General features: G+C 35.8%; 1 long non-coding RNA gene across 2 annotated transcripts in view; it reads left to right on the top strand.

Moving 5' to 3' along the window:
* Window positions 1-20,439, top strand: part of LOC116156923 (uncharacterized) — a 91,328-nt gene that overhangs the window by 27,208 nt on the left and 43,681 nt on the right. The gene's annotated exons all lie outside the window — the stretch shown is intronic.

Below are 20,439 nucleotides of genomic sequence, written 5' to 3'. Positions count from 1 at the left end.
CCCAAAGTCATTTCCTTTTCTCTATTTTGTTTATCCTAGACCTAGTACTTGTCTACGGCCTGGAGTGGGCTGGTGCTAGGGGCCGGGGCATTGTGGCTGCAGGAATCAAGGTGGCTGTGCTCCTGCCTGGGACCTGGGCTGCATCTGTGGTAGGCCTTTTCCAGGACCTGTCTGCCCCAGATCCAGCTCCAATCTCATTGTGTGGTGGGAGGAGCTGGGGCACTCCTGCTGGAAAATGAACTACTGTGTACTCCTCCCCAGGGGTTGTCCACTGGAGAAGTGTATTTCTGTGGTGCCACCTGATATGAAAGCTGATGAAGTTTGCTGCAGCTGCCTCTGCTGTGCAAGTGCTAACAATGGGCTCTGATGCCAGACTGCCCCCACCACACGTGTGTTAACAAGGGGCTTCGAGTGTCAGTCTGGCTCGCGCCCTATGCTCTCTGGGCTGTCCCCATTTAGCTAGAGCAAGTCGTCTTCCCCAGTTTTAGTGTCCATCGTTGAGCATCCTTGCAGCCCCATCAGGCACATGTTTCAGACTGCAATCTGTAGTGAGGCCTTTAGTGCTGGCCTCTCTCTGTCCTGATTGCTAGCAAGCCAGCAGTGGTGTACTCCCCACAAGCAGAGTCCAGGCCTCTTAAGCCCCTCTGTCTGTCCCAGAGGGCTCCCAGCCAGCAAGGGGGTCCCCAGGGTGAGGGCCTACCCATGTGGACTTTCCTTTCTTCACAGATCACTCCTAGGGCCACCAGTCCTGTCCTGATGCCTTTTTATTTTTTCCATCCTACCCAGTTATGTGGAGATCTTTCTTGCAGCTTTCATTGTATAAGAGATCTTATGCCAGTTTCCAATTAATTTTCTGTGAGAACTGTTCCACATGTAGATGTATTTTTGATGTGTTTGTCAGGGAGGTGAGCTCCATGTCCCCCTACTCTTCCATCTTGATCCCCTTTCTCAGTATATGTTTCTTTGCAGCAGTATCTTAGTTCAACTAACTTCCTCATAAAGAAAATTACATATAAAGATAGTACTAGTAGTAGCAGAGTTAGAAATAAAGCAGCAGTCTCTTAGACTTGTTCTTTTAACTAATACCATTATATAGATTTAAAAAACAGAAAGAAAAAGAACAGGGGAGAGAAAATTCTGGATCTAAGCCCCAAAACTTTGTTCCATGTCTTACTAAAGCAAAGAGTAAACAGCTAAAATTTCCATGATTAGAGCACTCATTATCTTCAATCCATCTTCAAAGTTTATTCCAATGCTTTTAAATAATTTTGTGGTGGAAAACCATTTGTTATTTCAGTATTTTACACAAACAATCATACACAAATGAACCTGAATGACTTATTCTTTGGAAATAAATCATTTAGAACATTGAGATAAAGCTAAGAACACCAACATTGCTCTGAACATTTCTTAATGTCTTGTACAAGCCACAAGGCTTTCAAGAATATTCAAATAAAATAGAAGTAATAAATTGCCTTTAAAATAAAAAAAAACTGAAGGAACCAACTATACTTCAGTTAAAAAAAAAAAAAACCCTGAAGAACAGAAAAGGATGAAAGTGTGGAAAAATATTCTGACATCCACTCTTACAGGCACATGAGGGAGACCGGACAGCCCCAGCAGCCCATGCCTTTAAACAATGCCCTCTGCTTAAGTGTGGACGGGACTGACTCACAACTCATGCCCAGCCAGTAAAATATGACAAATGTGATGAGATACCATTCCCATCACTATGTTATATTTACATATGTGTATATGTATAAAATAATAACATGTATAAAATAAAATTATAAAAATAGTATAAATTATATTAAATTATGTTATAAATTATACATATTTATAACTGGTTACATATGGAAAAAGGAAATTGTGTGGTCAGTAAATATTTTTTTCCCACAAGTAAGAAAAAAATATAATTGCTTAAAGGCTTAGATTTCTTAGGTAAAATCACTCAGCAGATCTCAGCACTAATTATAGTAATTTAGTCTCTCTCTCATATAAGTAGGTTTCTAGGGAACTTTAATCGAAGGAGAGCAGAGCTATACACATACTTTGATTATATTGTTGTATCTTTTTTCAGTTCTTTGTATCTGTTTCCATTTGGCTTAGTTCAAGAGAGTGACTGGGTTTTAACCACGAGAGTGGGCACCGTCAATAGTAAAAGTCAAAAGAGGGTTACTCTACAATAATAAATGTCACAAAGAACAGGCTGTTCCCTGGAGAGAATGTCTCCATGTGGGACTAATAAAATCACAATTCTTTGTCCGCTGGAATTACATAGTACAGAGGACAGGGTGGTACAAATACCAAAGCTCTGGGCTGGGGAAAATATCATTTTTTAATAGCCACATAAGAGAGTGAACAGAGGAGTTTGATATACTATAATTTCGGCTATTATTTTACATATATTGGTTGATTTGTTTGGGTTGATAATATGCAATAACACAGCACAGCGTGTTACCAGAGGACATAACCTCCCATTCCTATCTCGTTCGTTTTCTGCTCTAAATACATGCCAAACACTTTCACCAAGGGAAAAAGTCTCTGGGGGCAAAAGATGTTATAAGCTCTATGCACTCATTCCCTTTGTGCACTCTTAGTAATTCTGAAAACTACAGGGCAGCTTGAATAACCAGAAAGAACCAGATATCCATGTTAGAAAGTGAAAATATTATTGGACTACAAAGAACTGTTCATACACAAACACCAAGATAAATATGAACACTGTGAATCTTTCAGGCCTCAGTCCCACTATGAGAGCAATGAAAATATTCTTGGTTCTTCTCACTGAGATTTACAGAGAGTCAAACGCTTTGTATACTTTCAGTGGAAAACTATGCTGCAATTGTTCTAAGTTGATGAGATTAGCGAGGAATTCATGATATATATCAATGGAATCAATGGTATATTTATTTTATTGGATAAACCTGAAGTTCATATTTCTAGCTATATTCCTGTAATTATAAATGTCATAGCCACACAATTTGCTGCACTTCCTACTTAAAACTGTAGAAACTGACTAAACAAAAAATTGTAAGAATAGATTTTATAAGCACAATAAATATCACTACATACATAAAGATCTTTAGAATAAAATCAAGAATATCATTTTTCTTTCATAGCTTAAAAATATTAGAGGTATTAAAATATTAACTACTTTTGATAGATGTTAAATATTTCTGAAATTTTTATAGAAACATTTACAATAAAGTTTATATTTCATGTTTACGAAAAATAATCCAAAGCCTACTTTGTTCCATCATAGCAAATTCATAAAGACTTCAATAATTGTTAGAAAGCAGTTAACAGTTTCTTAAAGCCATTTATGTTTTTTGTAGCATCTTGGATTTCTCACAACATGCTCCTAAATTATTAACCAAGAGCAGGCTGTAGTGAGAGATTTATAACAGAAAAAGACATTCTGCCACTGAGTTACATCCACGTTCGTGTGAAAACAAGAATTTCTAATGTCCGAGACTCAAAATGCTCGGTGTTTATGATCATTAAGAAAAGAACATTATCACATTCTTCAGTGATACAAAAAACCTAACCTTTATGCTAGCCATATCTCTCCTCTTTCAGAAATGTATACATTAAGCAATAATCTAGTTCTCTGGCACTACTACTATTTACAATCTCATTCCTCTTCCAGAGATAACTGTGGTCCAAACACAAGATCCGATTTCTAAGTTCCTAAAAGTAACTTATTCTTGTCTGCCTCTGGCTTTCATCTCTATAAAGCTTAGAATGTTTTCCAAATACACTCTTTTTTTTTTTTTTGCATCCCTGTGTGGCCTTTATATATGCTATTCATTCTTCAAAATATAGCTAAAATGGTATTTCTCCCTGAAGTCCTCAGTCATCACAAGCAGGAATTAATCACACCTTCCTTGGGGCTCCCTTGCATTGTGTTTATACTTAACTTTTGACACCTGTCATTTCATGCATTTTGTTATGGTAATTTTGGGACACACTTTTCTTCCCCACTAGATTGTAAAATCATTTAGGTCAAGTATAACAACTTTAGTAAACATTGGATGAATTTAATTTAATTCCCAATGTTCTGCATGAAATGTACATAAAAAAATTAAAATACTTGTTTTGCTCTTATTATTAAAATGTATTCCTCCCCAACTTCACAGTTATTCCCAGCAGTAAATGAATTCAGGGGTACTGTTCATGATCATAGGTACTTAATAAATATTTTCTGATGAACTGTCCTATTTGAGATTGCCTACAAGGGACCCAAAAGCTCTGAAACAAATAATTACTATTTTCCTGGAGTCTAGATATAAAGTCACAGTAGATGGTTTCCTTTACTACTGCTCAATTAAATTGTTAAGTAAATTAAAGTTTTTATAACTCCTGTCTAGACCAGTGGTTATCAATTTTTTGGCAAATAGGGATCTCTTTTCAGTATCAAAAACATCAAGAATCTCTACATACTTGTATTGTGTATGGCTGTATCCCCAGCACTTGGCTCAGTGCCCAGCTCACTGGTGTTCTTGCAGCTCACTCCTCTAGTCCTGCATTCCAACATTTCTTAGACCCCAGTGAAAGCTTCAATTTACTAACACTGCACTCATTCACCATCCACCTGCGCTCTCCGCATGCTCACATTTCCCTCCTCGTATTCTCCCTTGCACACATCCTCAACTCACACCATCTTAGAAAGTGGGCTGAATCTCAACCCTGAATAAACCCAATTCTCATTTTCTACCCCTGCCTCCGAGCAGGTAAAAGTGGCTACAGAAAAACATTCCTTTGTGCTGAGCGCCTTCATTTTAAATCACTGCTACAATGAACCATTAAAGGAGCCACAGAGTCACCCTGAGCCACCCAGCTCTGTCATTCTCAACAGGTGAGCCGGCTTCATATTTCACTGAGATTTGCCCGTGTTCCTCTCCCCAATTTACCAAATAACCTGTATCTTAGCCTCTGCATGCCCCTCTACACTGGATGAACTGTGTGTACCCCCCACCTAGGGCCTATAATAAGGAAAAAAAAAATAAGACTCAGAAAGGCTTAGAAGCATGCCCATAAAAAGGGATTAGCATTTGAATTTAGGCATTCTGATGCCCATAAATTCTCAAATAGATGTTTATTTGCTTGGATGGCAGAATGATATATAGCATTAAGAGAAAAATTAGACAAGCTTAGGTTCAAATTATGACAATATCTTTTACTAATTGCCTGATATTTTCATATTATCTAAGTTCTCAAGGCCTGTGTTTTCTCATCTGCAAAACAGGGGTAGTGATACTTGTGTTACAAATAATTGTTTGAATGTCATTGCGCTTTTGGTAGGTACCCAGGAGATGTTAGTGTCTTCCTCTTCCATTGATATAGAGGCTGAGACTTGTCATCATAAAGCTGTATATTTTCCACAGTGAAACATATGGCAGAAATTCTATAACTACATCAGAAAACAAAACAAAAACATAAACAGAGAAACATTGGCTAAAACTGGCATATCTGTGTTCATTTCATTGCATTTTGAAATTTTACATTTAATTGGGAATTACTATCTTAACCTCAATCTAAGACATGAGCATGAACTATAAGACAGTTAATTTTATAGGACATGATAGGTCAAGAATAGTGCACCAGGTGCCCCGTTAGGGGGAGCCTGTAATTTCTTCCTATCATTACCTGTCATTTCTCCAAATGCCAACACCAGCTTGCAGCAGAGTGTGTCTGGGGTTTATGTAGTGTTCTTATTTAATTAGATAGTCATATGGTTTGCAGGGCCACCTAATCCTACCTTCCCAGTGAGTGATTACTTTGACTGGCTCCTTCAAATCATAGCAAAGATAAAAGAGAGGCACAAAGACCCCCCAGAGTGACACATGAAAAGTTGGCCACTTAGAAATGTTGTCAATAAGGAGATTTTGAAACCATCTTTCAAACGCCGATGCCTGGTGTTACCATATTGTGACAGGCAACTATAAAAGAGAGAATAAATCTTCCAAGCTACTATTCTTTCTGCAAGTTGCAGATTTATTTCCTTCTCAAATTACAGCCTTCACTCTTGCTTAATTTTCATTGTCCTAATAATTCATCACAGTAGGCTTCATCTCAATGTGACAGCAAAAAACGGAACCTTTGCTGGTGCTCAACTAATTCATATTTGAAAGAAGAATTTATTCAGAATAAGTGTTAATAAAATGCAAGGCCAGATTGCTAGATGATGTTAAGATACAGCTATATATAGATAATCAAAGAAGGCTGCTTCAGATAAAAATCCTGTATTATCTGTGATTAGTATTTAATATTTCAATTCCAGATAATTTACCATTACTAAAATGGATATGATTGAAGCTGACCTCAGTGTCCCTCTTACTTCACTAATAGCACAAATAAATATATAATTGAAAATACCAAATCATTATCATCCTATTGATAGAAGTTGAAAGTTAATGGTAAAATGACGGTGAATAATACTTTTTAAAAAATTTAGCACATCCAGTCTGCACTCTAGTACGTACTGGCAAATGAGGGAGAGAAGGCTAAGAACTACAAAAGCAAATTGGCAATACTAACTTGAATTCAGCTTTCATTATTGTATCTTTTTCCCCAGCCCAAATATATAATCTTCATGTACACAGACAAATAAAAATAAAGTTGAAATCAAGGAGGAAAAGTACAAGACAAAGAACCCACATTTCACTTTCTTTGGCATCTGACAGACCTTCTAAAGATGTATCTTTGTATACAACTTGTAAGCACAGACATACCCCCATAATAATCTTTGCTAAATCAGGGTAGACAGACCCTAAAAGACATGCACTTATTATTTTAATTTGTGATTATTATAAACATCGCATATAAGCTTTGGTTTCCATCTGTCTTAATGAAGGGCTAGCAAACTCAAGTAACTTCAGGTGCCAGACAGAAAATGTAAATTTAGCATTCAGAACAGTGGACACAATTAGGAATTGAAGAGAGCATGACCTTGGAAAAAGTATTCAAATTTAAAAATATGTTAAAGACTCCAATAGATAAATCTCTTTTAGTCACCAGTTTTTGACCTTGGTCAACATTATTATTGTTCTGTTTGCTACCATGAAAGCACAAAGTAAGTATCACATTCAGGAATAATTATAACTGGCAAAGAGCATGCAAGGCCAATTATAGCTGTTGGGATTGTCCACTGGTCATTTCTTAAGCTTGAATAAACTTATATTGCCTAAGCGAAGGCAGTGTTGCCAGATGGTAATGAAAATACAGATCAGTAAAGGCATAAGGGACTCCTCACCTTAAATAGAATAATGGCATTCTCGTACCAGCCTCTGAATAATAGGTGTGGCAGTCATGTTTTTTTGATTATCACTGAGTTCTAGCAGATTACTTCGGTGGCCTCAAAAGTTTCCGGAGTTCATAGTTTCCTTAAGATAGGTGTTCCAGGAGCTCTTGTAAGTCCTCCAGAACTACTAAGCAAATCCTAGCCTAACTCATTTTGGATAAACACAAATACCACAGATGGACATTCAAATATTAAAACCTGTTAACACAGGACACAGTAGTTCAAGCAGGCCTGCTTTAACATTTATAGAAGCAAGTAAAATTCATGACTCTCATCATTTTAAAGTGATCTGTCTGCATAATGTCAATTCCTATTATTTCCAAGCTCTTTCCACGTTGCTGAAATCCCACTAACTTGTTCACTGGTTTGTGTAAGCTTCCTTATTGAGCTTGTTCGTAAATTACCAAACAGCTGGGAAGAGGCTGTAGATCTTGGCACAGCAAGTTATGTTCCCATAACTGGTTAGGTAAGATTAAAGAAGTAATTTCTTCTCAAGGATTCCAATATAATGAATTGAATTTGAAAGAAAAATAATTCTTGAGTTCAACTTTCTGTGTTTTCATACCATATAAACAGGTGCCTGTTTCACCCACGTGAGCTTGTCATGATCAACTGTGATACACAGAGATTTGACTAATTTGGCTCTATGGATGGCACATCCCACCCAAGCCATCCTTGAATCCTTGGGATAAATTCCCCTTGAGCACAGTAGTAAGATTCTTTTAATATATTGTTTGATTTGATTTGATAATTTTTTGAGGATTTTTGCATCTATGTTCATCAAGAATATTGACCTGTAATTTTCTTTTCTTTTCTTTCTTCCTTCTTCTTTTTTTTTTTTTTTCTTTTGGTAGTTATTTGTCTGGTTTTGGTATTAGGTTAATGCTGGCCTTATAAAATGAATTTGAAAGCATTCCTCTCTTAACAATTTCTTGAAATAGTTTTCAGGAAAACAGGTATTAAATCTTTATATGTTTGGTAGAGTTCACTTGTAAAACTGTCTGTTCCTGGACTTTTGCTGGTTGAAAGTGTTTTGTTTAGTGATTAAATTTCACTGCTGATAATCAGTTTGTTCAGATTTTCTATTTCTTCCTGATTAAGTGTTAGAAGATTGTATAATTCTAAGAATTTATCCATTTCTTCTAGGTTGTCCTAGGTGTTGGTATATAGTGTTCACAGTAGTCTCTTATGATTGTTTGTATTTCTATGGTTGTAAGATTTCCTCTTTCATTTCTGATTTTATTTGAGTCCTCCTTTTTTTCTTGATGTGTATAGCTAAAGCTTATCAATTTTATTTTTTTCAAAGACCCAGCTCTTAGTTTCATTGATCTTTTGAACCAGCTCTTTTTCATCTATTTCCACCTAAATCTTTATTATTTCCTTTCTTCTACTAATTTTTGGTTTTATTCTTTTTTCTTTGTCCAGTTCCTTTAGATGAAAGTTAGATTATTTATTTGAGATTTTTCTTACTTCTTGAAGCACGCTATTTTGCTAGGAACTTTGCTCTGAGAACTGCTTTTGCTGTACTCTGTAGAAATTGGAATGATGTGCTTCCATTTTCATTTGTCTCATGGAATTTTTTTGTTTGCTCTTTGATTTCTTCATTGACCCATTGGTGGTTTAGTAGCATGTTATTTAGTCTCCACATATTTATGTTTTTTTCTAGTTTTCTTCTTGTGATTTCTAGTTTCATGCTGTTGTATTAGAAAAAGATGCTTGATATGATTTAAATCTTATTACATTTATTGAGACATGTTTTGTGATTTAAAATATAATATATCCTGGAGAATGTCCCATGTGCACTTGAACAGAATGCATAGTCTATGGTTTTTAGATAGAATGTTCTGTAAATATGTATTAAGTTCACCTGGGTAAATATGTCATTTAAGGCCAATATTTCCATGTTGGTTTTATGTCTGGATGAGCTCCCCATTGACAGGTAGAGTGTTAAAGTCCCCTACTATTGCTATCAATTTCTCCCTTAATGTCTGTTAATATTTGCTTTATATATTTAGGTGCTTCTGTGTTGAATAAAAAAAATTTATGAATGTTGTATCTTCCTCTTGGATTCACTCATTTATTATTATTCAGTGGCCTTCTTTGTCTTTTGTTACGGTGTTTGTTGTAAAATCTATTTTGTCTGACATGAGTACTGCCACCCCAGCTTTCTTTTTATTTCCATATGCATGGAATATCTTTTTCCATTCCTTTACTTTCAGTCTGTGTGTATTGAATCCCTGTAGTACCATATAGACAAGTCTTGTATTTTTATCCATTCAGCTGTTTTACAGCTTTTGATTGGAGTATTTAGTCCATTTATATATAAAATGATGATTGATAGGTATGTCCTTGCTGCAATTATGTTGATTGTTTTCTGATTGTTTCTGTATTCCCTGTTCCTTTCTTTTTCTCTTAGACTCTTCCTTTATGTTGTTGTTGTTATGTTTAGGTTACTCTTTTTTTATATTTTGTGGATCTTTTGTAGGTTTTTGACTTGTGGTTACCCCAAGGTTCATATTTATCAATCTATATATATAGCAGTTTGTTTTAAGCTGACAGTTGCTTAAGTCCTAATGTATTCTTAACATACTACATTTTTCTCTCCTATCCATATTCTATGTTTTTAAAGTTATATTTTTTATTTTTTATTCATTTTTAATTGAAGAATAGTTGATGTACAATATTATATGTTACAGGTGTACAGTAAATGATACACACTTTTTAAAGATAATATTCCACTTATAGTTATTATAAAATACTGACTATAATCCCTGTGTTGTACAATATATCCTTATAGCTAATTTTATACATAATAGTTTGTACCTCTTAATCTCATACCCCTAAATTGCCCCTCCCCTCTCCTCTCTGGTAACCACTAGTGATTCTGCTGTTTTTCTTAGGTTCACTAGTTCTATTTTTATATTCCACATATAAGTGATATCATACAGTATTTTACAGTATTTCTCTTTCTCTGGCTGATGTATTTCACTTGGCAAAATATCCTCCAAGGCCATCCATGTTGCTGCAAATGGCAAAATTTCACTTTTTATGGCTGAGTAGTATTCCCTTGAATACATTTACCACATTTTCCCTATCCATTCATCTGTTGATGGACACTTAGGTTGTTTCCATATTTGGCTATTGTAAACAATGCTGCTGTGAACACTGGGGTGCATACCTCTTTTTGAACTAGGGGTTTTGGTTTTTTCAGATACACACCAAGGAGTGGAATTGCTGGTTCATATGGTACTTCTATTTTTAGTTACTTGATACACCTCCATACTGTTTTCCACAGTGGCTGCACCAATTTGTATTCCTACCAACAGTACGCAAGAGTTCCCTTTTCTCTACATCCTTGCCAGCATTTGTTATTTGTGTTCTTTTTGATGATAGCCATTCTGACAGACATGAAGTGACATGTCATTGTGGTTTTGATTTACATTTCTTTGATGACTAGTGATGTTGAGCATCTTTCCATGTGCCTGCTAGCCATCTGTATTTCCTCTTTGGAAAAAATGTCTATTCAGGTCTTCTGTGCCCTTTTTTATGATAAATTCTTTTTATTACATAATTTTTAGTAGTCATGCTCCATCAACAAGGTCAACAGAAACTTGTACATATTCTGCTACATAACAAACTATACATATGTATTTTTTCAATGCAGTAACATTAAACTAATTCTTGTTTCCTTTATTCATATAATTTTGCAAAAGGAGGAATAAAAACAGATATAAACAAACACACAAGAGTTTCTTAAGCAGGTAAGATTAACAGAGGTTAAAATTATACTTATTGATAAGCCAAAGACTGACCCTGACCCTAGTAACACCAAACTCAAAGTAGCTCTTGGGTAGAAAAGTGTGGTAGAGGGTGCACGAAAGTGACACCTTGTGGTCTCCTTAGTGACCTATTTGAGTTGGTAATTTTTTTCAACTGCTAAACTGCATTATGAACTCCTAATAAAAAGTTAACTAGTTAAAATTTAAAACATTCTGATCAAAATTGGTCTTCTCCCATTTTAATTAGTTAGTTTTTTAAAATTTTTTTTTATTTTGAGTTGTATAAGCTGTTTATATAAGTTGGATATTAACCCCTTATTGGTCGTATGATTTGCAAATATTTTCTCCCATTCCGTAGGTTGTCTTTTGCTGACCTTTTCTTTTGCTGTGCAAAAGCTTTTAAGTTTAATTAGGTCTTTTCTAAATATTTGCTTTTATTTCGTTTGCTTTAGGAGATATCTGAAAAAAATATTGCTATGATTTATGTCAAAGAGTGTTTTGTTTATGTTTTCCTCTAGGAATTTTATGGTATCCATTATTATACTTAGATCTTTAGTTCATTCTGATTTTTTTTTAATATGGAGTTAGAGAATGTTCTAAAATTTTTTTACACGCCACTGTCCAGTTTCCCCAGTACCACTTATTGAAGCATCAGCCTTCACTCCATTATATATTTTTGCCTCCCTTTGTGAGAATTATTTGACCATAAGTGCATAGGTTTATTTCTGGGGTCATTATTCTGTTCCATTGATTTATGTGTTTGTTTTTGTTCCAGTACCATACCATTTTGTTTACTGTATCTTTGTAGTATAATCTGAAGTCAGGGAGCATGAGTCCTCCAACTCTGCTTCTCTTTCTCAAGATTGTTTTGGCTATTTGTGGTCTTGTGGTTCCATACAAATTTTCAAATTATTTGTTCTAGTCCTGTGAAAAATGCCATTGGTATTTTGATAGAGATTGCATTGAATCTGTAGGTTGTCTTGAATAGTATGATCATTTTAACAATATTAATTCTTCCAATCCAACAACATGGAATACATTTCCATCTGTGTTATGTTCCATCTGTTTATTTTATCAGCATCTAATAGTTTTCCAAGTACAGTTCTTTTACATCCGTAGGTAGGTTTATGCCTAGGTATTTTATGCTTTTTGATGTGATAGTAAGTGGAATTTTCCCTCAATTTCTCTTTATGATAGTTTATTGTTAGTGTGTGGAAGTGCAACATATTTCTGTATATTTTTTATCCTGCAATTTTGCTGAATTCATTGATGAGCTTTAGTAGTTTTCTGGTGGCATCTTTAGATTGTCTATGAATAGTATCATGTCATCTGCAAACAGTGACAGTTTTACTTCTTTCTTTCCAATTGGATTCCTTTCATTTGTTTTTCTTCTCTGATTGTTGTGGCTAGGACTTCCAATAGTTTGTTGAATAAAAGGGGCAAGAGTGGGCATCCTTGTCTTGTTTCTGATCTTAGAGGATATTCATTTAGTTTTTCACTGTTGAGTATGATGTTAGCTGTTGGTTTGTCATATATGGCCTTTATTATGTTGAGGTATGTTTCCTCTGTGCCCACTTTCTGGAGAGTTTGTCATAAATTTGTGTTGAATTTTGTTAAATGCTTTTTCTGCACTTTTTGAGATAGTCATATGTTCTTTAATCTTCAGTTAGTTAATGTGCTTTATCACATGGCTTGATATGCAGATATTGAAAATCGTTGCATCCCAGGAGTAAACTCCACTTGATCATGGTATATGAGTTTTGTAAGTATTGTTGGATATGGTATTCTAATATTTTGTTGAGGACTTTTGCATCTATGTTCATCAGTGATATTGGCCTTTAATTTTTCTTTTATGTGATATTTTTGTCTGGCTTTGGTATTAGGGTGATGGTGGCCTCATAGAATGAGTTTAGAAGTTTTCCTTCCTCTGTAATTATTTTGAATAATTTGAGAAGAATAGGTGTTAACTCTTCCCAGTCTGGTCAGTTTGGTTGGAACTTAGCCCAGTGGGTTGCTAAGCCCTACCTTGTGTGGAATCTGCCAGGTGCTGCTTAGTGGAGCCTGGTCACTAAGCTGCTGACTGCAGAACCCCAGCGGGCCCTGGGGCTAGTGCTGGCTCTTGGATGGGGTCAGGGTCCAGAAGACTCATGTACATGGACTGTTGCCTGCACACTGGTGGGTGAAGCCAGGTCCTGGGGTTAGTTTCAGACTCCTGCCAAGCAGAGCAAGGTTCTGGAGTCTGGCTGCAGGGCTCAGAGCCCAGAGCTGGTGTCATATCACTGGCAGTGGGGAGACTGGTTCCTGAGACCATTGGGTCTGGGGTCTGGGGTGTCCTGAAGATTGCATTGACCTGTTAGTAGGCAGGGCCAGGGCCCAGCTTGTATGGGACAAGGTCTTTCTTGCTGTGGGCAAGCTCCAGTCCTTGGGGACTCCCAAAATTAAGCCCCACTGGCCTTCAAAGCCAAATGCTCTGGGGGCTCACTGTCCCCAAGCAGGACCCCCGGGCTGGGGAACCCAAAGTGGGGCTCAGAACTCTCACTCCTATGGGAGAACCTGTGCAATTATTTTCCAGTTTGTGGGTCACCAACCAGAGGTATGGAATTTAATTACATTGTGAGTCCACCCCTCCTTCCTACCTGTCTCATTGTGCTTTCTTCTTTATGTTTTTAGTGGTAGAAGATCTTTTCTGGTAGGTTCTGGTCTTTTTTCACTGATGGTTCTTCTGCAGACAGTTGTGCTTCTAGTGTGCTTGTGAGAGGAGGTGTGCTCATGGCCTTTCTATTCCATTATCTTAGCCTGAGGGCCACATGCTGAATCTTTGATGTCATGTTTCATATCTTTTTATTTTGTGTATTATCCCTTGACTACTTATTTTAGAATTGATTTTCAACTTTTTAATTTTTGGTGGGGGAGGTAATTAAGATTGTTTGTTTATTTACTTACTTAAATAGAAGTACTGGGGCTTGAACCCAGGACCTTGTGCATGCTAAGTATGTACTCTACCAGTGAGCTATACCCTCCCTCCTCTAATTTGTCTTTTAAACTTTTGGCTTTTCAAGTGGCTAATGCACTGCCTTTAATATATATTTGCCTTTACCAGTGAGATTTTTTTTCTTTCATATATATTCTTATTTCTAGCTGTGGCCTTTTTTTTTTTCCTACTTAAAGAAGACCCTTTAGCATTTCTTGGAAGGCCAGTTGTGTGGTGATAAACTCCTTTAGTTTTTCCTTGTCTGGGAAACTCTTTCAATTCTGAATGATAACCTTTCCAGGTAGAGTATTCTTGGCTGTGAGTTTTTTTCCTTTCTGCACTTTAAATGTATCATGCTACTCCTTTCTTGCATGTAAAATATCTGCTGAAAAATCAGCTCATATCCTTATATGATTCCCTTGTATGTGACTAGTTGTTTTCATTGCTTTTAAAATTCTTTATCTTTAAATTTTGCCATTTCAGTTACATGTCTTGCTGCATATCTCGTTGGGTTCACCTTGTTTGGGACTCTGTGCTTTCCGGACCTGGATGTCTGTTTTCTTCACCAGATTAGGAAAGTTTTCAGTCATTATTTCTTCCAGTAACTTTTCTGCCCTTTCTCTTTCTCTCCTCCTTCTGGGACAATTGTAATGTGAATGTTAGTATGTCCAATGATGTCTCAGAGGTTCCTTAAACTATTCTCATTGGAAATAAAATGTTTCTTGATTGCCCAGAGGAAACTAGTTTCACCATGGTTATGATTATGGAGGACATAATATTATAGTGCAGCCAATAAGATATTTAAAATGTTTAAAGCTACTTGTGTGATTTGGTAGCATGTCAGACCTCGCTTATTCCTAGTAGTAGACATTGATGTAAATTCTAAATTGTTCTTATGTCACATACTTAAGAACTAAAATTTAAAAAATTAATTATAACTCCTCTTCTTTCTAAGCTATAATCTTAATTAAGAGAACAGAAACTTTGATATACCACAGTTTATTTTGGATGGGTACATTATATCTTTAAGTTTTCTCTTGGGATTTTCTGGTCATGAACATTGAAATAAAATGACTTTCCATCTATATCCATTCACTTAAGCTGTTATAAACAAAGAAAGTCCTCAAGTACAAAGTGAAAAGAAAAAAATAATGCATTTGAACACCTCTCCTTCTCTCCTCCATTAATTTTCCTAAATTGGATATAGTATTAACAAATTCAGTCACATGATGTGTCTTATAAAAGGAATATCAGATTTCTACAAATAGAAGTTTTTTTTAGTGAAGTTCTGGTACTTTATAAATGATGCTGCAACTTTATTCTCTCAATTTAAGTTACTGAAGCTTCTTTCCCTGTAATATTTTGCATGTTTTCTATTTCATTTTTAGTTTAGGGCCATACTAGAATATATTCTTGGTCTCTATAATGGTAAATTGGATGTAAGCTGTATGATATATATTGATTTATGTTATCTACTGCTATCTAACAAGTTAGCTTAAAATTTAGGAGCTTAAATCAAGGAACATTTATTATCTTGCAGTTACTGTAGGTCAGCAATTCAGTAGCACCTACATAATTCTGGCTTAGAATCTCTCATGAGGCTGTAATGAAGTATTTAACCAGGGCTGCATTCCATCCTAAGGCTTGACTGGGGAAAGATCTACTTCCAAGCTCATTCTCATGGCTATTGGCAGGACTCAGAAGATCCACTTCCAGCCCACTTATGTGGGAGTTTTCACAGTGCTACTTCATAGTAGGGCACCTGGTTTCCCAAAAGTGAGTGATCAAAGAGAATGAGAGTGAAGGTAAGACATAGAAAGCTCAAGACCGAGCTATAATATTTTATAACATAATCTTGGAGGTGACAACTCATCATGTCTCCAATATTCTTTTATTAAAAGCAAGTCAGTAAGTCCAGCTCACAGTCAAGAGGAGGACATTCCACAAGGGCATGAATACCAGGAGGCAGGGATCATTGAGGACCATCTTAGAAGCTGCCTACCACAACTGACAACCAGCATCTTTCCCTTTCTTCTGAAAATATTATGAAAGCAATAAGGAGAGCACAAATAAAATAGAATCAAACAAAACATTGCAACTCCCATATTCCATGAAACTGTGAGACATATAATCCATGTGTTACAAAGTAACCATAAAGGGCTACCAAAACCAGGATGGTCTTCTAAAAGCTACAAGGAAGAAGAGAGGAAAGTTGAGGAACGTGTCTGGGAACACAGAGATTACAGAAAATGAGCAAATTAGGATGACCATATAATTTATCACTCAAAGCAGAACAAATCTGGTATTAATTCACTTGATGTGAGAAATTCATGTAAAAGTGCATGAGGGAGTATTATTCTTTTTCGATATTGGCAAAATTATATAAATTTTATAACTAGTATTTTCATATATCATTGGTGAAAGTTCAAATTGGCACAAGCTCTCTGGAGGGTAATATTTGAATATCCATCAAAATTATAAAGATGTGTACTCTTTGACTAATTCCATGTCTGGAAATTTACCTTATGGATATGGATATCCTATACATATATCATGGTATTTGTTGCAGCCTTACCTGTAAAGCAAAAGTTTGGAAACCATATCAATATCCACCAATAGATAGTTAATTCAATAAAGTAAGATTAATACCAAAAATGAAATTCTATGAAGCTGTTAAATAAAAAAAATTATACAGAATGAGGATGCTGTTTATTTACTATGGGAAGATCTCCAAGGTGAAAAAAGCAAGGTCCAGATCAGTATTTATAGTACGTTATGTTTGTGCAAGAAAAAGGAATGCAGTAGTTTTCTATTGTTGTTATAACAAATTAACACAAATGTAGCAGTTTAACACAACACATATTTATTATCTTACAGTGTTGTAGGTCAAATCTGACACAGGTATCATTAGGCTAAAATCAAGGTGTCAGCACGCTCTGTTCCTCTCTGGAGGCTCAAGAGGAAAGTCTGTTTTCTTGCTTATTCAGGCTATTGGTAGAACTCAGTTCCTCACATTTACAGGACTGTTTCTCAGTTGGCTGTTCATCTGAGAACCAGTCCCAGATTCTAGAGGTTGTTGGGTTCCTAGGCATAGACCATCTCCACCATAATCAAAGCCAGCAATGGCAGATCAAGTCCCTGCCATACTTTGAATCTCTGTTGCCCCTTCTTCCCCGGTTGCATCTCTCTGACAGCTCTTTTGTTTTCTTCTGTTTCTAAGGGCCCATGTGATCATACTGGGCCCATCAGAATAATGGGGTACTCTCCCTATTTTTAAAGTTTATAGCCTTAATTCTATCTTCAAAGTCCCTTTGGCATAGCTGCATAAAATAATATACTCATGGGATCCAGGCATTAGGGTGTGGACATCTTTGGGGGCCATAGGAAAAAATATTCAAATTTGTTACATGTACAATAAAAACTATGGAAAGATACTTAAGGAAACCAAGAACAGTGGTAATGTGGGAAGAGCTGCTGGGAACTGGGCAGATGGGATAAAAGTAATGTGATGGGCAAATTTCTATTATATACCTTTTATGCTCAGAACCAAGTAACTATATTAACCATTTAAATATTAAATGAAAAGTAAATGAAGGTCCAATTAAAAGGTGAAAACTATGTAAATACATATTTATTAAGGCATGTTCACCCTTTCTTCCTAAGTCTTTATTATCAAATTCTCATTTTAGACTCATGATGTTAAGCATTCTGATTTACAGTTTGCTTTAGAGATACTGGCAAGAATCTCAGTAAGATCTGCATTGTTCCTCCCTGTGATGTCATAAATGGACAGTCTCCTCTCTTTATGTGGTATATCTTATTTTCCTTTAAAATTGATTTTTAAAATTTTATTCAAACAGGTTTTCTTAAAACAAACAAACAAACAAACAAAACTCCACAGATCTCTTTTTCCTTTTTTCTTTTTGGTTATCCAGAAAATATTCTGTCATTAAGTTTTGCTAGTGAATTTAATTTACTGACCTCTTAAATTCAGGTAAAATGTGAACAGTCTTGGGGATTAATACTCATTTTACAATTGCCTTTGATCTGAACCTCTTTAAATTCATTTCCTTTTCAGTGTTACATTGTGATTTAGATTCCTCTTGATTGCTACATCCATAACCACCTGGGTTCAAACATTTTGGTTGCTATAAAACTGTTACTGAAACAATCTTTTAAGCCTACTGTACAGGGCAGTATTTTAAAATGCACTTTCTTCTTCAAAAAGCCCAAATTTGTCCTAATTTGATTCTTACCATCTTTCTACTGACCAATTCCATCATCCTTCAGTTTGATCAGTTCCAGCAATGCCTTATATAAAAAAGGAAAAATGCCTTGTGTCTGACCTCCAATTCATTAAGTGAGTTTTCTGGATAGAATTGAGGCTGGGATGGTCTTGAGAGTCACAGAACTGAAGCATCTACATACATCAATCACTTTACAATTTTACTATTCAGGATAAATGGATCATATTTACTGTGAATTTGGAAGTCATTTTATTACACTAGTGAATTAAGTAAGAATGGAATAGTTTCATCTCACTCTTATGCTGATATTTCCAGGATACCACAGTAAATGCTTTGATACATCTTAAGAGTCTGAACACCTAGCACAATATACAATAATTAAAACCAACACACACACACACACACACACATACACATACAGCTTCTAATAGAAATTGTGCCTAATAGAACTTGTAACAAAGTTATCAGTTTTGTATTTAAGCCACTGAAGACAAAACACAGACAACAGTTTGCATAAATTGAAAGGCTATTACACAACACACTTGAAAATGTTATATTTACATGGCAACCAGCTTATTATATTTACATGAACATCTGGCACAGGTTCACAAAAATCTTAAAAACAGATGGACATGAAGGAAGAACTAGTAATTAACAAAGCTATATGTTGATTAAATCAGCATGTGGTTAATTTTTAATGATTGCTGATCTTTATTAAGGATGGTGAGACTTTCCAAAACTCGAATTTATTTAGCGGACAATCAGTTGACCAATGAGTCAGGGATAACTACTCTGGTCAGCAACGTGCAATTTCGGTATTGTTACCACAAAATCCTGACTGCACGAGGCATATTCATAGAAATAAAATTCAGAAACTAAGATTGCATTGTTTCTGAAGCCCTCTAGTTATATCTACAGAGGGGAGCCGAGCAGCAACATTATCATTTGGGAATAATTACATACAGAGATGTGTGTTATTTGAATATTGTTTCTGTGTTCCGAATCATTTCAGTCAACTCAGTGCCTCCCGCTGCCCTTCATCCATCCTGAAGTCACGTTGTGTACTTCTCTGAGCTCTCCAAATAGGCACCCTCTGGTTGCCAAGCAACCACAGATTTTCTACAAGTGCTTGTGCCATGTGTACTTAAACTGCAGTTGGCCTTTTTTTTTCTCCTTCAACTTTTCAAAGTTTAGGAAAATAAATATATGACAGACAGGTAGAGCTATGTATGTTTGGAAGGAGGGTACTGGAAAGTCAGAAACCACGAAAAGCAGCAGGGCACCTTTCGAGATGCTGAAAAAATATATATATCCCTTTTTTAAAAAATCATTACAAATATATTATGTTAACAAATTAGTTAATTCATCAAATAAGTGAAAGTAAACTCTCCTTCTAAGATAGTAGACATTTTATATCTAATACCAACTGAGTAGGGCTATTCTCTGGTTTTCTATGAAACATTATAGAGTTTCACTGTGGATCTATAAAATGTCAGTTCTAACAGCCAGCCTACAATCTACGAACTCTAGTTTATGGTCCTTTTCTTCAAATGGAGTTTTTCTTGGTTGAGTGGCCTTGATTTCTGGGGATAGTTGTTGAAAACTTGCTCACTAGTTGCTGTTAATGCCAATTTGCAAAGAGGGGATGAATTCTGAAGAACAGATCAGTTACAGCTGTGTCAGAGAATGAGCCTTGTGGAAGGATTTAAAGAAAATACTGAGGACTTTAACACTCAAGAAACAATACATCTCACTATAAATTTAGTTTTATTTAAAATCAGGTTGATATGCATATTTTCCCCTTTGTAAATTTTTATATTTTCAAGACAAAATAGGCAGTTTTATTTTCATTTTATTGTATGTCCTGATGGGGTTCAGAACATGCAATCCCAAAAGATGGCACTTGGTTTATAAAATATTTTAAGCTGAAGGAGTTTGAGAAAACAGCAGAAGCAGGAAAGCCACTCAGAGTAACCTTCCCCTTGACCTTCTCCCCTGAAACACATCATAAAACCCACACCTGAAAGATGCTCTCCTTACACCCAGAGGAAAGAAGCATCGTTATCTCTGAAGACACAGGGACGTGGAGAGGGATCCAAACAAACAGGCCTTCCTACTTTTTCCCTGGTTTATTAC

Source organism: Camelus dromedarius, chromosome 14 (assembly GCF_036321535.1).
Source record: "Camelus dromedarius isolate mCamDro1 chromosome 14, mCamDro1.pat, whole genome shotgun sequence".
Lineage (NCBI taxonomy): Eukaryota > Metazoa > Chordata > Mammalia > Artiodactyla > Camelidae > Camelus > Camelus dromedarius.
Note: the sequence above shows the minus strand (reverse complement) of the source record. Positions and strands in the feature narration are given on the sequence as shown.